Source organism: Canis aureus, chromosome 11, assembly GCF_053574225.1.
Source record: "Canis aureus isolate CA01 chromosome 11, VMU_Caureus_v.1.0, whole genome shotgun sequence".
Lineage (NCBI taxonomy): Eukaryota > Metazoa > Chordata > Mammalia > Carnivora > Canidae > Canis > Canis aureus.
In genome coordinates, this window is record NC_135621.1 from 26,921,695 (window position 1) to 26,944,970 (window position 23,276).

At 47.6% G+C, this 23,276-nt stretch overlaps 1 long non-coding RNA gene across 1 annotated transcript in view; it reads left to right on the forward strand.

Moving 5' to 3' along the window:
- LOC144323654 (uncharacterized) overlaps window positions 1-12,345 on the forward strand; it is a 42,743-nt gene extending 30,398 nt beyond the window's left edge. Inside the window, exons 3-4 of the long non-coding RNA XR_013389040.1 lie at window positions 8,201-8,377; window positions 11,058-12,345. This is a non-coding gene — a long non-coding RNA (uncharacterized LOC144323654). The remainder of the gene's footprint in view (window positions 1-8,200; window positions 8,378-11,057) is intronic.
- Window positions 12,346-23,276: the final 10,931 nt, after the last annotated feature.

A 23,276-nucleotide genomic window follows, 5' to 3' on the forward strand; every position in this document is an offset into this window, starting at 1 on the left:
TTTGGGGATCCCTGGGTGGCGCAGCGGTTTGGCGCCTGCCTTTGGCCCAGGGCGCGATCCTGGAGACCCGGGATCGAATCCCACGTCGGGCTCCCGGTACGTGGAGCCTGCTTCTCCCTCTGCCTGTGTCTCTGACTCTCTCTCTCTCTCTGTGACTATCATAAAAACAAACAAACAAAAAAACAAACAAAAGAGCACGGAGTTTGGTGTCCAGGATGCCGAAGACCATCTCGACTCTGCTGCTCATTGCCTAAGTGATGTTAGGAAGGACGCTGAGTCCACTTCCTCCCTCCCAGCTGGGGAGAGTACTGCTGGCTGCACTCCTAGGGCCGAGGAGGACGCTGAACACTGGTCAGTGCAAACTGCCTGACGACGGTGGCCGGCACTTTAGTTGTCAGAAGCTCTGGCTCAGTCCACACAGCATGTGAGTCTTGATCTCAGGGTCATGAGTTCAAGCCCTATTTATTTATTTATTTATTTATTTATTTATTTATTTACTTATTTATTTATTTATTTATTTATTTATTTATTTATTTATTTAAAATGTTGGGACACCTGGGTGGCTCAGCGGTTGGGCACCTGCCTTCAGCTCAGGTTGTGATTCCGGGATCTGGGATCAAGTCCTGCATTGAGCTCCCTGCATGGAGCCTGCTTCTCCCTCTGCCTGTGTCTCTGCTTCTCTCTCTCTCTGTGTCTCTCATGAATAAATAAATCAATCTTTGAAAATAAATAAATAAGTAAAATGTCGAATAACAATAATAGATTATCATTAAGAGAGAGAGAGAGAGAGAAGCTCTGGCTCCAGAGACAGGCAGGCAGCTGTGTGATCTCCATCAGCTTCCTCAGCCTCTCTGAAGCTGGTTTTTCCGGAGGCTCAGGGGAATATTTGTAAAATCCGCCTCACTGGCCTGTTGCAAGAGCTAGAGGAGCAGGCAAGTAAAGCGTTTGGCAAGGGGCCGGGGCCAGTCAGGACCTATGAAGGGCTGGCTGTTCCCTTTGCTCTCAGCTCTCGCCCTGATGTAGGCCGGGGTTCGGTGACCATGGGGGTGGGGGGTGCGGGCAAGGGGGCGCAGCTCCCACGTACCACGTTCCCGCAGGGCTGGGCCAGGCCTCCTAAGCCTCCTCTGGGTCCCCGGGGTGGATGGGTGGAATCCACCGGGAGGCAGCCTGACAGCTCGGCTCGGAGCTGGGGCCTCAGCTGGAGGGGAGGGTTATAGGGGCCCTCAGCCTTCCCTCCGCTTGTCTTGGCTCCTGGCCTGGCAACATGATTGCCCCCTTGACCCCGAGAGGGAACAACTGCACCGGGGCCATCCCAGGACTGGTATCCTGCACAGAAGTCCCGCTTAACCTTGAGCAGCTGCCTGGGCCACCCCAACAGCTGGGCCCCGCTGGCCATCAATCACTGATGACACAGGCCGCAGCTCCTGGCAGGGGAGGGAGGGCCGGGGTGGGGGCAGCAGGCAGGGGCTCCGAAACCGCCCCCTGGCCCCCAGATCCCACCCATTCCATTCAAGCCCAGGGTGGCAGCTTCGCGTCCTGGCAGGCCAACCTTTCTTACTATCCAGACGCCTTCCACACCCCTCAGCAGAAGCAGTGTGGACGGACAGGGAGAAGCCAAGCTGGAAACTGGGAAGTGACATAAAAGTCACTTATTCACACACACGGTGGGGCCAGCGGGGACGGCAGGCCGCCTCCCTGGCCCTGGGCTCCACATCGTTCTGGCCTCTCCCCTCTCCCCGAGAGCTGGGGTGCTGGGGTGCGCAGGAAGCCAGCTCATCCACAGGTTCCCCTGAAGGAGGGCCGGGGGGCCACAGCCCGGGACCGGGACGCCTGCCCCGGGGCTATGTGAGTGCAGACACCAGAAGACAGCCTGGATTTTTCCCTTATCTGATGAGAGTGGATTCCAGGCAGTTCATCCACGTGTTTATTTTGCTCCCGTGTGATTTGTCTAGAAACGTCTGAAATGGCATTTTTACTTTAACATCGTAATGGGCAGCAGAAAGGAAAACAGTATTAATGGTTACTTGCCACTAGATTGGAAATGGCAGAGAATCGGCAGGGGTGTGGAGGCAAACGTGGGTGTCGGCAACCTTCAGCAGGGATTTACATCTTTGAAAAGACTGGAAGGAAAACTGCAAACACGAAAACAGTTGTTGAAGGGCGCTGGGATGCTATGCTTGTCATTGTCCTGGGCCAAACTAACCCATGGGGTCAGGATGATGGTTGCCCTGGGGCCGTGGTAGTGGACTGGGAGGGATTGGGAGGGGAGCTATTCTAACACCCACTGATTGGTGTTAGAATAGCTGATTGTTGCAGGGGCGTGTGCATTTTATTCATCAAACTGTACACTTTTGTAGTTGGACACTTTTACTTCAATTAAAAGTGGCTTTTTTAAAGATTTTATTTATTTATTTATTCATGATAGACACAGAGAGAGAGAGAGAGGCAGTGACACAGGCAGAGGGAGAAGCAGGCCCCATGTAGGGAGCCCGATGTGGGACTCAATCTCAGGATTGCAGGATCATGCCCTGGGATGAAGGCAGGCACTTAAACCGCTGAGCCACCCAGGCTGCCCTAAACGTGTTTTTTTTTTTTTTTAAATAAGATTTTATTTATTTATTTGACAGAGGGAGAGGGCAAGCAGGGGGAGCGGCAGGTGGAGGGAGAGGGAGAAGCAGGCTCCTGAGCAGGGAGCCCGACGTGGGGCTTGATCCCAGGACCCCAGGATCACGCCCTGAGCCAAAGGCAGACGCCCAATCGACCGAGCCACCCAGGCGCCCCAATTAAATGTTTACTTTAATAAGTGTTTGAGAATGATATCTTCTTTTCCGTAAACCATAAAATACTTTCAAAAGAGCTCACGGGGCGAAAGGCACTCTGAGGATTACCTAATCCAACTCCACTGAGCAGAAAGCAAGGCTCACAAAGAAACCAGTCACCAGCGGCCCGATGAGTCAGAGCAGGACAGAACTGGGACCTCAAAGCCTTCCCACTTTCATTCCGCCGAAGCAGGTGACCTCTACAAGCCTGAATTAAGAAACCTTGGGGAGGGCTGTGATTTTTTTTTAAAGATTTATTTATTTATTTGCGATAGGGAGAAAATGCAAGCAAGGGGAGGGGCAGATGGAGAAAGAGAGAGAGAGAGAATCCTCAAGCAGACTCCTAGCTGAGCATGGAGTCCAACTCGGGAGATCCCATGCCCCCTAGATCATTACTTGAGCTGAAACCAAGAGCTGGATGCTCAACCAACTAAGCCACTCAGGTGCCCCCAGGAGGCTATGATTTTATTGAGTTCTAAAAAAATAGTGAGGGGCACCTGGGTGGCTCAGTTGGTTAAGCCTCTGCCTTCAGCTCAGGTCATGATCCCAGGGTCCTGAGATGATGAAGCTCCACATGGAGCTCCCTGCTCAGTGGGGAGCCTTCTTCTCCCTCTCCCTCTGCCTCCTCCTCCTGCTTGTGCTCTCTCTCTCTCTGTCAAATAAATAAATAAAATCTTTTTTTTTTTTTTTTTTAATTTATGATAGTCACACAGTGAGAGAGAGAGAGAGGCAAAGACACAGGCAGAGGGAGAAGCAGGCTCCATGCACTGGGAGCCCGACGTGGGATTCAATCCCGGGGCTCCAGGATCGCGCCCTGGGCCAAAGGCAGGCGCCAAACTGCTGCGCCACCCAGGGATCCCAAATAAATAAAATCTTAAAAAAAAGAATAGTCCTCGGGTAAAACCAAAAATAAAAAAATAAAAAAAAATAAAAAATAAAAAAAAGAATAGTGATAATATTCTTGCATCTTTTTAAGTTAAAAAGATGCTATTTTGCTAGTTTTTGGTACAAAGCTACAAAATTCAAGAGGCATAAAAAAGGTTTACAACACAAAAAAGCCTCCTTCTCACTGGTTCATAGGGGACCCAATCCCACCCTCCACTCCAGGCATCATTGCAGAAACTTCTGTGCATCTTTCCAAGATAGTCTGGGCCTAATACACTTGTTGCTTTCTTATTTACACAAAGGGGAACATACTGGACACACTGTTCTACACCTTGCTTCGGCTGTTTATTAATGTATATTGAATCCTGTTCACTGTAATTACACTTAGCCCCTTTGAAAAGGCTACAGAAGTCTCCTTCATTTGAACTCGTTATTTATTATTTTAGTGTTTAAAAAATTATTTGACAGAGAAAGAGCACAAGTAGGGGGAGCAGCAGAGGCAGAGGGAGAAGCAGTCTCTCCTCTGAGCGGGGAGCTTGATGTGGGGCTCAATCCCAGGACCCTGGGATCATGCCCTGAACCAAAGGCAGACACTTAACTGAGCCACCCAGGTGCCCCCCTATTTATTTATTTTTAAGTAATCTCTATACCAAATGTGGGACTTGAATTCACAACCCTGAGATCAAGAGTCAACTGCCAACTGAGCCAGTCAGGTGCCCCTCATTTGAACTATATAAACAAATCTCCTATTAGTAGACATCTGGACTGTTTCTGATAATTTGATACTGTATCAGTGCTGCAATATATAGACTTTTTCATGTTATTTTGTGTAAATGTAAGTAGATCATAGGATCAATTTCTAGAAGCAGAATTACTGGATCAAGAGTATATCCATTTTAAGTTTTAATAAGTAATGCCTAACTGCTGGCTGCAAACTGTACCACTTTACAACCTCATAAGCAAGGTAGGAGAGTACCTGTTTTCCTACATTCTTGCAACACAGTGGTGTTATCAAACACTTTGGACTTTGCCAACCTGACAGATGTAAAAGGATGTGTAAGGCTAATTATGACGTATATTTCTTTCATTATGAGGGAGACTGAGCATTTTTTCATTTGTTTGATTCATTTTTATTTTTTCACTGTGACAAGCATCTGTCTATCCTCTGTCCATTTTTTAAAATTCCATTTTGTATGAGGTTCTTTTGCATTATCGAATTTTTCTTTAAAAAATATAATTTGTAAAAAAAATGAGGGAACATAATTTATAGTCTGAAGAAAATTCCACCCCTTCAGCACAAAAAATCATTTTTTTTTGTTTTTTAAAGATTTTTTAAAAAATATTTTATTTATTCATTCATGAGAGACACAGGGAGAGAGAGAGAGAGGCAGAGACACAGGCAGAGGGAGAAGCAGGCTCCATGCAGGGAACCCGACGTGGGACTTGATCCTGGGACTCCAGGATCATGCCCTGGGCTGAAAGCAGGGGCTAAACTGCTGAGCCACCCAGGGATCCCTGTTTTTTATTTTTTTTTTAATTTTTTTGGGGGGGATCCCTGTTTTTTTTTAAAGATTTTATGTATTTATTTAAGAGCAAGCAGGAGCGGGGGAGAGGCAGAGGGTGAGAGATAGGGAGAAGACTCTCCTCTGAGCAGGGAGCCCTATGTGGGGCTTAATCTTAGTACCCTAGGTTCATGACCTGAACTGAAGGCAGATGCCTAACCGACTGAGCCACCCAGGTGCCCCAAATCACAGTTATTTTTGGTATGGCCCCTTGATGCTCTTTTCCATAGGCATACTTTTTTTTTTTATTGTGACACATAATTAATATTATCTACCATTTATTTATTTATTTATTTATTTATTTTTAATTTATTTTTTATTGGTGTTCAATTTACTAACATACAGAATAACCCCCAGTGCCCGTCACCCATTCACTCCCACTATCTACCATTTATTGAATATTTCCTGGGTGGCAAGCATTGTAGTAAACAATAGTAAGGGTACATGAAATTTCTAGTTCTGCTTTTTTCACATCATGTAGCAGAAGTGGTCTTTCATGTTGCAACATTGTCTTTATGATTCTCATTTTTGTTTTTTGTTTTTAGATTTTATTTATTTATTCATGAGAGACACAGAGAGAGGCAGAGACATAGGCAGAGGGAGAAGCAGGCTCCCTTTGGGGAGCCCAATGTGGGACTCCATTCCAGGACCCCGGGATCACAACCTGAGCCAAAGGCAGATGCTCAACCACTGAGCCACTCAGGTGCCCCTCTGATTCTTATTCGTAATTAGCCATTTTCTAATTGTTAACTTTTGGTTGCTTCTATTGCCTTATAGCTTCTGATTAGTAAACCCATCAAATCTACATTAAAAATTAAATTCTTCCATTGACTGTCAATTGCATCTTACTTTAAATGTCAAATAAACATCTTTAAGATATTTATAAATATTCAGTCATTGTAAGTAAAATGTTTGCCTTCTGAAATAGAAGGTAATGAAATATGGCAAAAGTAACTAGTTATAAAAGGCACACACTAACACACAGATGCATATATGTACATATACACTTGACTTGCACATACACTACCTGCTGTAGACGTTTCTCCATTTGGTGGAAACTTTCCCCAAGATTTGAAATTATGGATAGAAAATGGTATCATTCTACTTGCTGCAGAAAGCTTTCATTTAATGCAAACTCTATTTGCAAGCAATTAATATTTTAATTTTTTTATTTTTAAAATATTTTATTTATTTATTCTTGACAGGTAGAGAGAGAGGCAGAGGCATAGGCAGAGGGAGAAGCAGGCTCCCTTCAGGGAGCCCAATGTGGGACTTGATCCATAGACCCTGGGATCATGACCTGAACCAAAGGCAGACGCTCAACCACTGAGCCACCCAGGTGGCAAGCACTTAAAAACTAAATCAAGATACAGATCTTAGCGTGACTTGCTCCTCAATATCCATATAGAAAGCAAGTGAGAAAAAAAAAAAAAAAAAAAAGGAAAGCAAGTGCGATTTCCCTTCACTATCAAAACTGTAATAAAAAGAATAACTTTGCCCTATATTGCCCTTAAAAATGTGGTAGTGAACCCGGAGTGACCACCATTACACACATGTTTATCTATGTAAAAGCTTGTTTCATAAAAAGCTTGCTTTCTTTTATTTTTCTAAGTAAAATGCTTTCATATAATGTCAAGTGCAAAAAATATAAAATTACACATATGATCGCAATCACATTTAAAAAATAAAATATACACCTGGGTGGTATAGTTGTCTGACCTGATTTCAGCTCAGGTCATGATCTCAGGGTCGTGAGATCAAGCCCTGGATCAGGCTCTGCACTCAGGAGGAATCCACTTGGGAGTCTCTCTCCCTCTCCTTTTGCCCCTCATGCATTCTCTCTCAAATAAATAAATCTTAAAAAAAAAAAAAAAAAAAGATATGCCTAATACAGGGAAAGGAATCCTCTAAAGAAATTCACAAAAAGTTTACAGCTGTGTCTTACCAAATTTTGCAGTATATTAGCTTTACAATGAAAACCAAGATTGTGGTTCCCCACCCCCATGTTTTAGAGCATTTTTAAAAAGATTATTTATTTATCTATTTGAGAGAGAGGGAGAGAGAGAGAGAGCATGAGCGGGGGGAGAACAGAGGGAGAGGGAGAAGCAGACCCCTGCAGAGTAGGGAGCCTGACACAGGACTAAATCCTAGGACCTGAGATCATGACCTGAGGTGAAGGCAGACAGCCGACTGAGCCACCTAGGTGCCCCTACAGAGCATTTTTCATTTAAAAAGTGGGCAGGTGGGTAAAGAGTCCCAGAGGGTTAAACTGAAGACAGCAGAATTTTGAAGAAGAAAATAGGGAACAAGCAAACACCAGAGAGTAGAGATTTTTCTGGTCATTGTGATGCAGCAAGCCCACAAGGGCCTATCACTTGATTCTAGTGCAGGAGGGTCCCAACTCTTTCCTACACACTTTCTAGGGTCAGCCAAGGGCAGACAAAGCCCTGGAGTCCCCAGTACTCCAGACTGAGGTGCTCTGCCCCTCTGAGTGGGGGCCCATGCATTCATATGGGTTATTCCTTCACTGCACAGGTGAGTGGATGCTCGGCACCCCAGGTCCTCTTTTCAAAGGGAATCACCTAGCTCCTTCCCAAAGAGCCCCCTGTCACCCAGAATTTTGCTTGACTAGATAAATCCATGAACATGTTGTAGATTGTAGCTTTCCCTCTGTCATGGCTCTGAGGTTTTATCACTAACAAATTTGGTTGCCAAGGCAACCATGCAGCAGTTTATTCTCCTGACACCCATCCACCTGGGCTGGCTTAAGTGGCAGGAGTTTGAGGTTGTATTTGGTGCTTTGTGAACTCTTACCATTAAGTCCCTTCCCCCTCCAAAACCCACAAAGAAATGTTCACTCAGTGGCTGTCAAGGGTCATGCTTTCCCTGTTCATGTCCAGTTCTTTCTCTTTTGTCTTCCTCCTTTTCTATCAGGCAAATGCAGAGAAAGCATCAAAGGGAAGCCTTGGAATCGAATCGGAAGGAGGAGTGTGGTGTGTCTGTGGAGAGGTTCAACCATAAGCCCAGGGGTGAACTTTCACCCTTGTGTTGCTCTTCACAGCTTGCTTGTTGATGCCACTGGCCCAAAGTTATACAGCTTGGGTGGCAGAGGTAGGCACAAGTTCCAGCATTCTGCTGGCTAATCCGTTGCCTTTTCCACTGAGCTGGGCTGGGGAAGCGGGGGGCGGGGGGGGGGGAATCACAGAGGTGGTGGGCCTCCAGAGAGCACTGGAGAAGCCTTGGATTGCTACTCAGCTGCATTATCTTAGCTGTCAGGTCATGCCGGCTGGCTAGGCTTCTTTCAACCCCAGGGTGAAATGATAGGTCCAACACCACCAACTGTGGGACTCAAGGTTTGGACAATGGTGTCCCATCTCCTGTCTAGAATGATCGGTCAAATGGGCATGTGGCCCAAACAGTTCTTTGCAGTCCATCCTGCTGGAGGGACACTAGGAGGGTCAGGGTTTATCTTTTAGCTTGTGACCTTTACTAGTGGAGGCTGCTTTTCCCACCAAGTAGAGATGGTCTGGCTGTGGCCAAAGGGAATAAGACAAACAAGCAAAGAGAAATAACAACAAGCAGAGTCAAGAGTATCCACTCTGTGCTATCTGGCTATGCCTGTAGCCAAGACGTGCCCTGGGCATCACTGTCACCTGGATCAATACAGTATAACCCAATTTCTGCACCAGTTCCTGATCAAACTTCAAGATAAAGCTAGCTGTATCTCTTCTGACTGGGTTCCAGAGCTACCAGTTATTGGAGTTATCAGTTACCAATTATTATTTGGATAAGTAAAATGACCCAACATCAGTGAATAAGTAGAGCAGACAACTTACAAGTATGGTTCTCCAGCCAGATTACATGGGTTTATAAAGTCACTAGCAGTATAAATTTAGCTGAATTACTTAACTTGCCCTAAGATTCATTTTTCTTTAAAGATTTTATTTATTTATTCATGAGAGACACAGAGAGAGAAGCAGAGACACAGGCAGAGGGAGAAGCAGGCTCCACGCAGGGAGCCCAATGTGGGACTCGATCCCAGGACCCTGGGATCATGCCCTGGGCCGATGGCAGATGTGCTCAACCGCTGAGCCACCCGGGATGCCCCTGTTAACATTTTTATTATACGTATTTATTATTTTTGTTGTGGGCTACTATTATTCGCTAAAATTAATATTTATTTATTTGACAGGGTTGTTTTTTTAAGATTTTATTTATTTATTCATGAGAGACACAGAGAAGCAGAGGCATAGGCTGAGGGAGAAGCAGGCTCTTCCCAGGGACCCCGATATGGGACTCGATCCCGGATCCTGGAATCACACCCTGAGCCAAAGGCAGACGCTCAATTGCTGAGCCACCCAGGTGTCCCTTTATTTGAGAGATTGAGAGAGACAGAGTGAGGAGGGGGAGAGGCAGAAGGAGGAGAAAGAATCTTAAGCAGGCCCCACATCTAGTGCAGAGCCCAACGTGGGGATGGATTTCATGATGCTGAGATCATAACCTGAGCCAAAATCAAGAGTCAGACGCTTCACCAACTGAGCCACCCAGGTTCCCTACAATTAACATTAAAAAAATTATATATATATATATATATATATATATATATATAATTATTATTATTTATTTATTCATGAGAGACACAGAGAGAGAGAGGCAGAGACATAGGCAGAGGGAGAAGCAGGCTCCACACAGGGAGCCTGATGCGGGACTTGATCCCAGGACCCCAGGATCACGCCCTGAGCCAAAGACAGATGCTTAACCGCCAAGCCACCCAGGCATCCCACCTACAATTAACATTTTTAAAGATTTTATATTTTTCAGTAATCTCTATGCCCAACATGGGGCCCAAACTCACAACCCCAAGATCAAGAGTCACACACTCCACTTATTGAGCCAGCCAGATGCCCCTAATATTAACATTCTTTTGAAGGCTTACCATGTGCCAGGCACTGTGCTAAATCCTCTACACTGATGCTCTCATGGGGAGTATGTGGTGGTGAGAAGTGTTTGCAGGCCCCTATGTGCATGGCTGCCTCCACGATAAAGGAGGGCGCTTCCATCCAAATGCCCATAAAGGACGCTTCCAGCCTTTCTTTCTCTCCCTTCCTTGCTCTCCCTGATGGGAAGAGGAGCTAGCCTAAGGGTTGGAGCTCAACAATCACTTCATTGGTAGGTGGCCTCACTTTAAAATGGTTGGCAGGTACCCATTCCCTTTCTGTTCTATCTGTGATGGGTGAGCAGTGAGGGACCTGGTGGCTGGTCTCACTCTCTTGTAACTTTCCTACCTGTACCTGGTGGAATGTGCTAGGGGCCCAGCTGTCTTCGTTCCTGCCAGGGAGAGTAGGAAGGCTGGACTGAGGCCCAGGCCTAAGCCAAGTTCTCAGTACAACTAACCAAAAGCCTTGGGTCATAGTTCTGGTTTGCCCAGGTTGATCAGAGTACTTTTAACATATGCTAAAGTAACCTATGAAGATTCTGGTATATGAGCTTGGCAGATACAGAGAAGGGAGACTGAGTGAGAAACAATGATTTAAATAATGGAGGTGATCCCACCCACCATTCATCTCAGTGAATCTCTGGCCCAGAGTGTGGAGAGAGAAGACTCAAATCTGCAGGATCTCTCTGATCTACTCAGATCCCATATGCCCCTTGGAGTGTGGACATCTCCCTACTAGAAGTGATTCTAATGCCTAGGGACAGGGATTTAAAAAACAAAAACAAAAAATTAGCCTTCAGATGTAAGCTAACAATTTCCTCTGGTGCTCACTAGTGGTTTTCTTTTCTAAAACAGGAGGGGAAACTGGTTGTATTGGACTCACTGTGGGACAGGTTGGTCCCCCACATGGCACCTTCCCAGGCGTTTGAAGAGCAGTTTTAACCCAGAGCAGCTTTCACCTTAAGTGCTAGCAAGAATGCCTGCTGTCCATTTCCACTGCAGTCTTTTGTTGTGTCTGCTCTGTGGGTCGGAGCCCTGTAGGGGAGACGAGAGGAGAAAGCATTCCAGGCTCCCAAACACCAAGTTACTTGTGCTCAGAGAGGGTGAAGCATCCTGCCCACTTGTGCACAGCTAAGTGGCAGAGTCCAGATTCAAGCCCAGGGCTGCCTGGAGGCACAGGCCCGCTCCTAACGCCCCCACCCCCACCCCCGCCCATGCCTCTGCGGCCTAATCTAGCAGTTTGCTCAATCTTGCTCTGCAGAAGCACGAATCATGGAAGCTGGATGGAACAGCTGACCACCCAGCACAGCCTCTCACCCAGTAAAGCTCCCCTTTCCAGCACCTTCAATGGCCTGTCAGCTCGCCTCCGTTCAGACACCTTGAGGGACGGTGAGCTCATTACCTTCCTCCAGGCCACCCAACTCATTGTTACAGATGCTGCCTTCTACTAAACACCTCTGACTAGAAGATCTGAGCTCTGCCTTCTGTACACTACCCAATCTGCCAAATCCACAGGACTTTCACTTATCTGAGGCCTGCGTTCCCCAGAGACTTCATTGATGCCCACTATTGTTCCTTATATGTGCCAGATGCAAAGACCCACATGGCACCACTGCTGCCCTCAAAGCACTCGCAGGCTAGAGGGGGAGCCGCTGTGGACCCGGAAATGGAAGCCAGTAGGCTGGTAAGGAAAGAGCAGAGAGCCAGGGAGGCCCTGCGACCCAGTGGGTACTCAGTGGGAGCTGCCAAGAGTAGAGGCTCCTTCACCCCTGTGTCCCTGGCACCGAACACGGCTCCTGGCTCACAGCTGGCGTCAGGGCATGTTCATGACAGCCAAGCTAGTGATGTCGGAGGTGCTCCCCGGGGAAGTGCTCTCCAGGCTTCCAGGCTGGGCCTTGGAGGAAAGATCTGTTCAGGCCAGAGAGGAAGGCTAAGTCAGAAAATTCTTGGCTTTGTCAAATCTTGATTTATATTCAATACTGAAAAATCAGGAGTTTTCACAATAAAATCTGGCCTTGGAGCCTCTCCTGAAAACAGCAAAAATCTCACACCACGGAGCTGATAAATCTTCTGAGTGACCACATCTTTGTGCTGAGTGGCTGTGGCTCCAGACCTGAACCACATTCTCCTCCAGCCCACTTCTCTCACTTGCACCTTCCTGGCCGGTCCCTGCAGGCATCTCTGCGAACTCCTGTGTGGAACCTGGCCCATTCGGTTTCCTCATTATTCTGATTTAGATGACTTTTTTTTTTTTTTTTTTTTTTTTTTTTTTGAGAGAGAGAGAGAGAAGCAGAGGCAGAGGAGAGAGCAAAGCAGACTTCCTGCTGAGCAGGGAGCCCAATGTGAGGCTACATCCCAGGACCCTGGGATCATGACCTGAGCTGAAGGCAGACGCTTAACCAGCTGAGAAAGCGAGAGGCCCCTAGAAAACTTTAATGCAGTGATTCTCAGCTTGAAGGGAGAAGGAAAGGTAGCCTCATAGGGATTTTTCAAACTACTCATATATCCTGGAAAGTCTCCTACTGTCCCTTCTCTCTCCACCCACCGTCAGGGGCCCCACCTCACCCCTGCCTCACTGGCAGTGCTAAGTGTGGTACTTCCACCCACGACATTTCCCCGATCCAACGGGAAGATGTGTCGATGCTTACTCTCATCTCACATGACAACGGTCACGCCCCCTCCTCGCTAATCATCACTAGAGCCTGTCACCTAGCAACATAGCATCCATGGGGATGGCAACCACACACCAGTTCATTCATCCCTCCAGCAGACATTGACTGAGCTGCTCCCACGCCTGGGATAGTTAGGGACTCAAAAAAGACTCATTGCATGAATGAATGAAGATACAGGGATGAATGAGGCCTCAGAGGAGGTCATACTCTGGGCAGGAGAAAAACAGATTTAAAAAAAAAGAGCTATAATACAAGCTATAATAGGTGTGTGTATGCATATGTCAATTCCAAAGCAGGGAAGTCCGGGAGGGAAGGGGGATAGTTCTATTAGGTCTTGAGGAGGAGCAAGAATTTGATACAAGAGGAAGAAGGAACAGAGGAAACCATGTGCCGGGGCCCAGGAGCATCATAGGCATCATAAGCAAAGGCCCTGAGGTACAGTACTGCATGGCACACCTGAGGCCATGGGAAGCTCAATATCAACAGAGCAAAGGGCAGAACAAGATTCCCCAAATCCTTGTATCCACAAGGTTCAAGCCCATCCTAAAGTTCAGACAGGAAGATCAGAGTTCTTTTGAGACAGAGGTGAGGCATGCATCCCTGCATGGCCTACTCTGGGCATAGGGACCGGAGGACAGCCCTGGTCAGTAGAATGCTTGCAGAATAAAGTCAAAGATGGAACAGAGACAAGAAGGGAAAAGGGGAAGCATTCACGTGCCATGCAAGGCCAAGATGCTGCCTGGGTGGTTCCCAAATACTTTCTCACTTGTTCCCCTCAAGAGCATTACACAGCTCACAGGTCCTGGATGATCTCGCCCTGCCTACCATCTCTGTGTTAGGTAGTGTTCCTCTCCTGCCTTTCAGTCTTCTAATATCTGTTTAACTAATTTCCTACGTTAATTTCTGCCGGTTAAAATAACCGGTTTGGTTTCTGTTTTCCTGCCTAGAAACAAATAAAGGAATTCATGAACAGAGAAACAGACCAGCATGAGTGAAAAAGAGAACACACAAAATGAGGTGAGGCTGGATCACACAGGGCCTTGGGCCATGTGATAACCTGGAGGAGGGCCTGTGGGCCTGGGACCCAGTCTTCAGCATCAGCAGCACCCAATCAGGTCCTCAAAGTATTGGTCATTCCTCTGTACCCCAAGGCTTCCCAGGGCAAGCACCCAAGACTCTCGGCCCAAATCACTTTCCCCGATCACAGGACTATGCCCAGCCAGAACGTGGGCACTGTGCAAGTGCTAGGAAATTAGCACTCCCAAGAGCAATCCTTGAATGGTGGGAGGTGGAAGTTAGTGGATAAATGCCAAGCTTCCTTACTTCTAGAGTGAAACAGTCCAGAGGAGAGCTCTGCACACTTCCTAAAGGGAGTCCTCGTTGCCCACAGTGGTGATGGCACGTTCACGTACCCATATATCAACCACACCCCATACCCTAGCTTCCTTACCTCTCCTGTCTCACCTTTCCATCGATTCTACTGGGGCTTCCTGGGGTCATCTTCGAAATAAGCTATCTGCTCTCAAACTCTTGCCTGAGGATCTGTCTTTGATGGAATCTAAAACAAGATGTTACCAGAGTGATTCCAGGAAGTAAGCTCTCCGGATGGGATTTTGGAATCAGATCAGAACCAGCTAGGTGTCAACGAGGGCACTGTTTTGATGTTAAGTGGGATGGAGAGCACCTCAAGCGTGCTGTATTAGCACATTACTAGGACTCTAGCTTTTGGTTACTAGGAAGGGGGTATAGGTAGAAGATTCACTGGAGCCTGTGACAACTCTACCACTTGAAAAATAGGAGGGTGGGCACCTGGATGACTCAGTGGTTGAGTGTCTGCCTTTGGCTCAGGTTGTGATCTCGGGGTCCTGGGATCGAGTTCTGCACCCAGCTCCCCACAGGGAACCTGCTTCTTCCTCTGCCTATGTCTCTGCCTCTTTCTGTGTGTCTCTCATGAATAAATAAATAAATAAATAAATAAGTCTTTAAAAAATAGGAGAGTAATGGTTATTATAAGGATTATGAAGCTTGTTGGCTGTCTTAATGGCCATTAAAGTCCAGAAGGAAGAAAATAGCAGGCTCAAGTCAGTGCACTATCAACTCAAAGCACAATATAAAAACCAGAAATTGGGGATCCCTGGATGGCTCAGTGGTTTAATGCCTGCCTTTGGCCTGGGGCGTGATCCTGGAGTCCCAGGATTGAGTCCCGCATCAGGTTCCCTGCATGGAGCCTGCTCCTCCCTTTGCCTGTGTCTCTGCCTCTCTCTCTCTGTGTCTCTCATGAATAAATAAATAAAATCTTAAAAAAAGAAAAAAAACAAACAAACAGAAATTTCCATGGTGGTATCCAAAGAGGCCCTTATCTCCTGTAGCTAGAGGACAGACAGTGCTGAAATTCAGGCCCAAACCTTTTTTTTTTTTTTTTTTTTTAATTTATTTGACTGAGAAAGAGAGTGAGAGAGAGCACAAGCAGGGGCAGGGTGGTGCAGAGGGCGAGAGAGAAGCAGGTTCCCCTCTGAGCAGGGAGCCAGATGTGGGGCTCTGCTAGGGATTGGAAAGGGTAGGAATGGAGCTCTGAGACCTGGATATGACATTGGACCAGATTCAGCTGAGAATCTTTTCTTTTTTTTAAAGACTTTATTTATTTATTCGAGAAACAGAGAGAGAGGCAGAGACACAGGCAGAGGGAGAAGCAGGCTCCATGCAGGGAGCCCTACGTGGGACTCGATCCTGGGTCTCCAGGATCACGCCCTGGGCTGAAGGCAGCGCTAAACTGCTGAGCCACTGGGGCTGCCCTCAGCTGAGAATCTTAAATACCCACCCAGATCACCCTCACCATCTGGGACAGCAGAACTGGCCTTTCATGAAGAGAACACAGCCTCCTCGTAAAGACCTCACCAGTGGCAGGTGTCTTGTAGGATGATACCTGCCCTCCTTGAGGTCCACCCTTTCCTGCCCTCAAGGTTTCTAAGACCAAAAACTAGGATCAAGTTTTACAAAAGAGCTTCAGAACCTGGCTAATCTGTTTCAGCAGGAACAAGGCCATGCCTGGGAATGTGTCCCGAGAGCAATGGATCAGGGAGGGTGGATTAGAAGCCTGGAAAGGGATGAATTTATTGATTTGGGAAACCCTCTCAGGACTCAGGATTTAATATTCTGGCAAGGACTCCTGGAATTCCAGTTCTAATACTCTCCATAACAGCCCCTCGAAGCTTGCAAACAAAGATATCCTACAGTAAATGAGATGAAAATGTTGGCCTTGCTTGGGCGGGATGGAGAAGACAAAAAGCTGAGAGAGGTGAGCATGTTCGAATGGATTTGTCATGTAAAACCAGAGAACCTACCAGCTGACCACAATCTCTGGAAGGCAGTCTTTACTGAAGCAGTTTGGAATGCACCTACCTATAAGAGGTCAAAATTGTTGAGGAACAGTGGCAGCCATCCTATGGGCCTGGGCTTACAAAAAAGATGCACCTACTGACCTGGGCTCTTCGGTGACAATGTGGATGACAGGAGTCTGACTAGCAGAGGTCAGGTGGTAGCACGTAATCATCAGAGGCAAGACAGATACAATGACTGTAATGGGGAAGAAAATTGGAATGGCAATCAGATGGCCTTCCGCACAGAGATGTGTGGTAATTGATGGTTTTGGCAGATGGCTCATGTCAGCCATTAAATTGGAAAATCTACATTTCTCACCTATTGGGCAAACATGAACTGGTTCTTCCACCAGAAGCCATCAAAGGAAGAGGAGGGGGATCCCTGGGTGGCGCAGCGGTTTGGCGCCTGCCTTTGGCCCAGGGCGCGATCCTGGAGACCCGGGATCGAATCCCACATCGGGCTCCCGGTGCATGGAGCGTGCTTCTCCCTCTGCCTGTGTCTCTGCCTCTCTCTCTCTCTCTGTGACTATCATGAATAAATAAATAAAATCTTTAAAAAAAAAAAAAAAAAGGAAGAGGAGGCCAGGATTCCTCGAGGAAGGACCCCAAAGTATCACAACAAGTATATACAAAAGAAGTTCCCAGCTTCTCCAAAAGGACTTTTACTCACTTATCAGAATAAATATTCACTACAGAAGAGGTGAATGCCCAGATCTTTCAAGGGCTGTTAGATACAGGTCTGAGATGACCCTGATACCAGGAGACCGACCCAAGTGCCATCATGGCCCTCTTGTTAGAATGGGGGCATTCAGAAGCTGGTGAAAAATGGAGTCATGGTCCTCTAGCCATTTTCCCCAAATCTTTTTTTTTTTTTTTTTTTTTTAAGATTTTGCCTATTTACTCATGAAAGACAGAGAGATACAAACAAAGGGAGAAGCAGGCTCCCTGAGGGGAGCCCGATCCAGGACTCTATCCCAGGGCCCCGGGATCATGACCTGAGCCAAAGGCAAATGCTCAACCACTGAGCCACCCAGGCATCCCTCCCCCAAATCTTTGAAGGATCAGAACGGATTTACTTAGCAGCCAGCAGAACCTACACATTTATTCCTTGACTTGGAGAGTAAAAACCACTGTGTTTGGAAAGACCAAGCTGAAGTCCCCGAAACTGTCTGAGTCTTTCCTTTGGCCAACACAGCAAATCAGAAGCACTCCTACGGCCCAGGTGGAATGGAAGAGATTGGTATCATGTTTAATTCACTGGACTAGCCCTTGCAAAAGCCAGATGGATCACGGTAAATGACAGTGGACTACCCTAACTTAACCAAACGGTAGCCCTAATCACAGCTGCTGTGCCAGATGCAGCATATTTACTGTGATACAGCAGCGAAGCCTCTAGCGCTCTGTGTGCAGCTATTAATCTGGCAAATGCACTGTTTTCAATGGCGACCAAGAAGCAGATTGCATTCATCTGTGATGAACAGCAGGCCACATTCCCTGTCTTAGCCCCAGGCTAACTTAACTCTCCTGGTTTCTATCACAATATAGTCCTAAAGAATCTTGATTACTTTGACACCCATCCTACCACATACATCGTAAGCTGCTGGTCTGATACAATGTTAGAATGATCGCCAAAGGACACAGCTGCAGTAGGGAGCTGCCACAATCTTCCACATCAGGTCTGTAACTGCTCACAAGGCTGCAGTTAATATTTATTTATTCCCTCTTGCGCTACCCACTCTGTCCTTTTACCCTCAGCCAGAACTTCAACAGGTTAGCATTCTTTACCTGGCAGAGTGTCTCAAAACTTCATTTTTTAAAAAATTATTTACTTATTTATTCATGAGAGACACACAGAGAGAGGCAGAGACACAGGCAGAGGGAGAAGCAGGCTCCATGCAGGGAGCCCGACATGGGACACGATCCCAGGACTCTGGGATCACGCCCTGGGCTGAAGGCGGCGCTAAACCGCTGAGCCACCCGGGTTGCCCCAAACTTCATTTTTAAAAAAAGATTTTATTGGGGATCCCTGGGTGGCTCAGCGGTTTAGCACCTGCCTTTGGCCCAGGGCACGATCCTGGAGTCCCAGGATCAAGTCCCACATCAGGCTCCCAGCATGGAGCCTGCTTCTCCCTCCTCCTGTGTCTCTGCCTCTCTTTCTCTCTCTCTAGGTCTATCATAAATAAATAAATATTTTTAAAAAGAGAGATTTTATTTATTTATTCATAAGAGACACACAGAGAAACAGACGCAGGCAGAGGGAGAAGCAGGATCCTTATAGGGAGCCTGATGCGGGACTCAATCCCTGGACCTGGGATCACGCCCTGAGCCGAAGGCAGATGCTCAACTGCTGAGCCACCTGGGTGTCCCTCAAAACTTCATTTTTAAAGGATCTGAATTCTCAGTGGTCCTACTTTATCAGTTACTTTGATTTCCCATTAATTTTTAATACTGGACATGCAAGTAATAAGAGGTGCCATGTGGAAGCCTCTGGGTTCCAGACATAGTTTTGCTGCACACGTTGTAACCAACAACTTGATTTGGCAATTGAGGTGAATCATCCAGGCTAGCAGAGTAAGCTCTTTCTTCACCAACCGAGAAATGCAGAATGTCCAGACTCCAATTCCGTGGAACCATAGCTCCGTCCCCTTATAGTTCATATCTCCCTTGGGAATTAAGACCTCCCATCAAGCTGAAAGTTGTGGGAGGAGAAATTAGCAGTAGATGTAGTAATGAGAAGAGCTGCTCCTGTTCCAGAACTTTGAATAGCACCACATATTGGTCACAGGTCCAAAGCACTGTGTAAGACAGACACCATCCTTTCAGGGAGTTTTTCCACTAATGCCAGAACAGAGTCTTCAATAGGTCACCCTGCCATTCTTTCAGGCCAGCTGCTTCTGGGCAGAACGTAGTAGTATTAGTGAGTTCTGGGGGTGTCTGGGTGGCTTGGTTGGTTAAGCATCTGACTCTCGATTTTGGCTCAGGTCATGACCTCAACATCCTGGGATTGAGCATCTAGCTGGGCTATGGGCTCAGTGAGGAGTCTGCTTGTCCCTCTCCCTCTGCTCCTGCCCCACCCTGCCCTCTCTCACTCTCAAATAAAAATAAATAAATAAAACCTTAAAAAAAATTAGTGAGTTCTGTGCACGTATGCTCACAGCTGCAATTCTGCTAGGAAATGATTCCCTTGATCAGAAGCATTGTTGTGTGGAATACCGTGAGAGTGCAAAAGGCATTCCAGAAGTCCATGGGCGGTGGCGCTGGCAAAAACCCTGCAGACAGGGAAGCTAACCCTATCCAGAATGCCTATTTCTTTTGGTGAGGGCAAACTATTATCTCCTTCATGAACAAAGGAGTCCAACAGGTGGCTGGTTGGTCCTCCATACTGGAAGCAATGTCAGGGTTGGTCTCTGCTGTTGGGAGGTTGAAAACTCAGGAATGCAGTAGCCAGGTCAGTTTGATGAGGGGATGTCTTTGCTATTTGTTTAGTTCATTTCCCCGATCACTGCCCAGAGGATCCACTGAACAAGCACTGGGGACTGGCGGGGAGAAGCTGAATGACATCCACAGAATGTGTCATTTTGTCCACCTAGTTACTGAGAGCCTCCTCTGCAGCAGATGTCCCTCAGAAAGCATTCACGTGCTCACGGGACACAGATATGTCCACATGGTGCCCATTCTGAGGAGTTCATTCACACACCTCTTCCCCAGATTTCCTGTTACCCATCTTCCAGGCCTATGCTGCACCTAAGTCCAATTTCAGGTTACTTCTAAGTCTAGAACATGTGAACAATGAAATATTCTCCATGCCCTGCCCCTCAGGAAGCTTTCTCTTCACCACTGTTTGATTGGGGTTGCAAGGCTGTGGGGGTGACAGGCGAAAGGCTGGTGGGGACCTTCATACTCGCAGGTTCCGGCTGAAGACACCAGAGCATTGTGTAAGACACATACCTCTCACAGAGACAACCAGACTTTATGTGACACCTTGGGATGTTACAGCATCATCATAAGGATGCCATCAGCAAAACCCAGGATATGGGAAATTCTTTTTTTTTTTTTTTTTTTTTAATGATAGTCACACACAGAGAGAGAGAGAGGCAGAGACACAGGCAGAGGGAGAAGCAGGCTCCATGCACCGGGAGCCCCACGTGGGATTCGATCCTGGATCTCCAGGATCGCGCCCTGGGCCAAAGGCAGGCGCTAAACCGCTGCGCCACCCAGGGATCCCGGGATATGGGAAATTCTAAAAGACAAATGATTTGGTTTCTTTTTTTCTTTCTTTTACGATTTTATTTATTAGAGAGAGCACAAGAGCAGGGGGGAGGGGTAAAGGGAGAGGAAGAAGCAGACTCCCCATTGAGCAAGGAACCCGACTTGGGGCTCCATCCCAGGACCTGAGATCATGACTAGAGCCAAAGGCAGACGCTTAACAACTGTGCCACCCAGGCACCCCTGATTTGGCTTCTTAAAAAAAAAATTAAAATAAGTAAAAAAAAAAAAAATAAATGAAACATTTTTAAAAATTAAAAGAAAGGGGGGGTGGGAGTAGGGGTGGGGACTGTTATAGATTAAAAGAGATTAAGGAAAAAAGAGATTAAGGAGACATACCAAACAAATGCAATAGACAGACCTATTTGGATCCTGATTATAACAAACCAAATATAAAAAGAAATCATGTATGAGATAGGAAAATGTGAACACTTGTGACCACATAGATATTAAGGAATTATTGCCAATTATTTTAGGTGTGATAATTATGCTGTGACTATCTTAAAAAAATACAAAATCTTAAAAAAAACAACTAAAATCTTGGATTATTAAAGATTGAATTCCTATCTATTAGAGATACATACACAGAAGTCTATGAGTGAAGTAGAATGAGTTCTGAGATTTGCTTTGAAATAACTAGGCAAAAAAAAAAATAACTAGGCAGGCATAGATGAAACAAAGTTGGCTGTAGATTATCACTGAAGCTAGGTGATGGAAATGGGCTCCTCAGATTATTATTTCTACTTTTGTGTTAGCTTTACATTTTCTGTATTAAAAGCTTGTTTTGGGTTTGTTTTGTTTAGGTAGGCTCCACACCCAGCCTGGAGCCCAAGGTCAGGCCTGAACTCACAAGTCTGAAATCAAGACCTGAGGTCAAGAGTCAGACACTCAAACTGACTGAGCCACCAGGTGCCCCTGTTTTGTTCTGAAATGTACCTTGTCTGTAGGCCTTCTTCGGCCTCCTATCTCTAGCTTTCCTTCACATTAAGCTTTTTTTTTTTTTAAAGATTTTATTTATTCATGAGAGACACAGAGAGAGAGGCAGAGACACAGGCAGAAGGAGAAGCAGACTCCACGCAGGGAGCCCGATGTGGGACTCCATCACAGGACTCCAGGATCACTTCCTGAGCTGAAGGCAGACGCCCAACCGCTGAGCCATCCAGGTGTCCCCACATTAAAATTTCTTCAGAGATTAACTAATCACTCTCTTCCTCTAGTTCACAAATATGTCTGCTTTGGTTTCAGCTCTGTCACTCCTTTGAAACTGTTCTTGCCAAGGTCACCAAGGGCTTCCATGTTACTAAATCCCATGGTCAATTTCTTGTCCTCCCCTTCCTTGACCTCTCAGCGGCATTTCACACTGTGGATCCCTCCCTCTTCCAAGGAACACTCTCTCCCCTTGATTCCTGAGAGAGCACTCTCTCTTGCTATCCCTCCAACTTCCCGGGACACTATTCACACCAAGCTCAGTCCTACGATTCTGAATATACTACATGCTCTCGGCTCCCGGATTTGTATCTCTAGTCCTCCTCTGTCTCTGAGATTTCTCTCGAAACGCCTCCACTGTGGCATGTCCACTTGGATAGCTAAGTGGCAGCTCAGATGTAACATGCCCGGACTGGATTTTGATTTTTCTCTCCCATAGCTGATCCCCACTGCAGTTAAGAAAAGCACCACCTGGCCAGCCCAGGTGGCTCAGCGGTTTAGCGCCGCCTTCAGCCCAGGGCCTGATCCTGGAGACCCGGGATCGAGTCACGAGTCCCACGTCGGGCTCCCTGCATGGAGCCTGCCTCTGCCTCTCTCTGTTTCTCATAAATAAATAAAATATTCAAAATAAGAAAAGCACCACCAGCCACCTCGTTTCCCATTCTTGAAGCCTCTCCCTCCCTCAAGCTCTCGGTCCAGTCCATCGGCAAATGTGGCCACTTCGACCTTCAATTAGCGCCCTGCCTCACCCCTTCTCACCCCTTCTTCTCCCCAGCTCACTGGCTCCTCCGTTCAAGATCTCGCCGGGGCAACCTCACGTTCCAGAAAGCGCCGCCAGCGTCTTCCCCCACCCTCTGTCTTTCCACGCCTCCCACCCACCCCTGTGTGGATCTCCCTATCAGCTCCCATCAACGTCTTTACCGCCCCTCCTTAATATCTTAATCTCCTCCGTTTCTTAAAAGTTTTCTAAGCGAACAGCAGGCTTTCCCTCAGAACCAGCGATCTAGTCGGGGGCAGCGAGCGCACAAGCCAAACGCGACCCGACGCTAGGTTGGTTCCACGACGCTGGCGAGGGACGGTGGCAGGGGCTGAGGGGACCGCAGAGCCAGCGCGGCCCGAGCTGAGACGTGTACCTGGGCGCTGAGCACCTGGGGGCTCGTTTCCCCGCCACGACTTTGCTTTGGGTTAAAAGTTGCCCGCAGTAGAGCCCAGTAGAAAGCCCAAGGTTACCACCCCCCGCACCGCCCGCAGGGGCCGCGCTCCTCCGTTGGCCTAAGGTCAGCCCGAGTCCCCGAGGTCCGCCCCCGGGGGGGGTCGGGAGCGCTGACCGCCCGCGCCGGCCGCCGGGCGCCACCGGGCAGGGGCTCCCCGCTCGGCCCGCGGCTCCCCGCTCGGCCCGCCCCCGCCCCCTTTGTGCCCGGAGCCCAGCCCGCGGCGGCGCGGCCGGAGCTCCGCCCCCGGCGAGGCCCTGCACGTGCCGCGCGGGGACCCCGGGCGCCTCCCTTCCCCGCCCCCCGCGGGCACGTGACCGCAGACCCGGGGCGGCGGAGGCT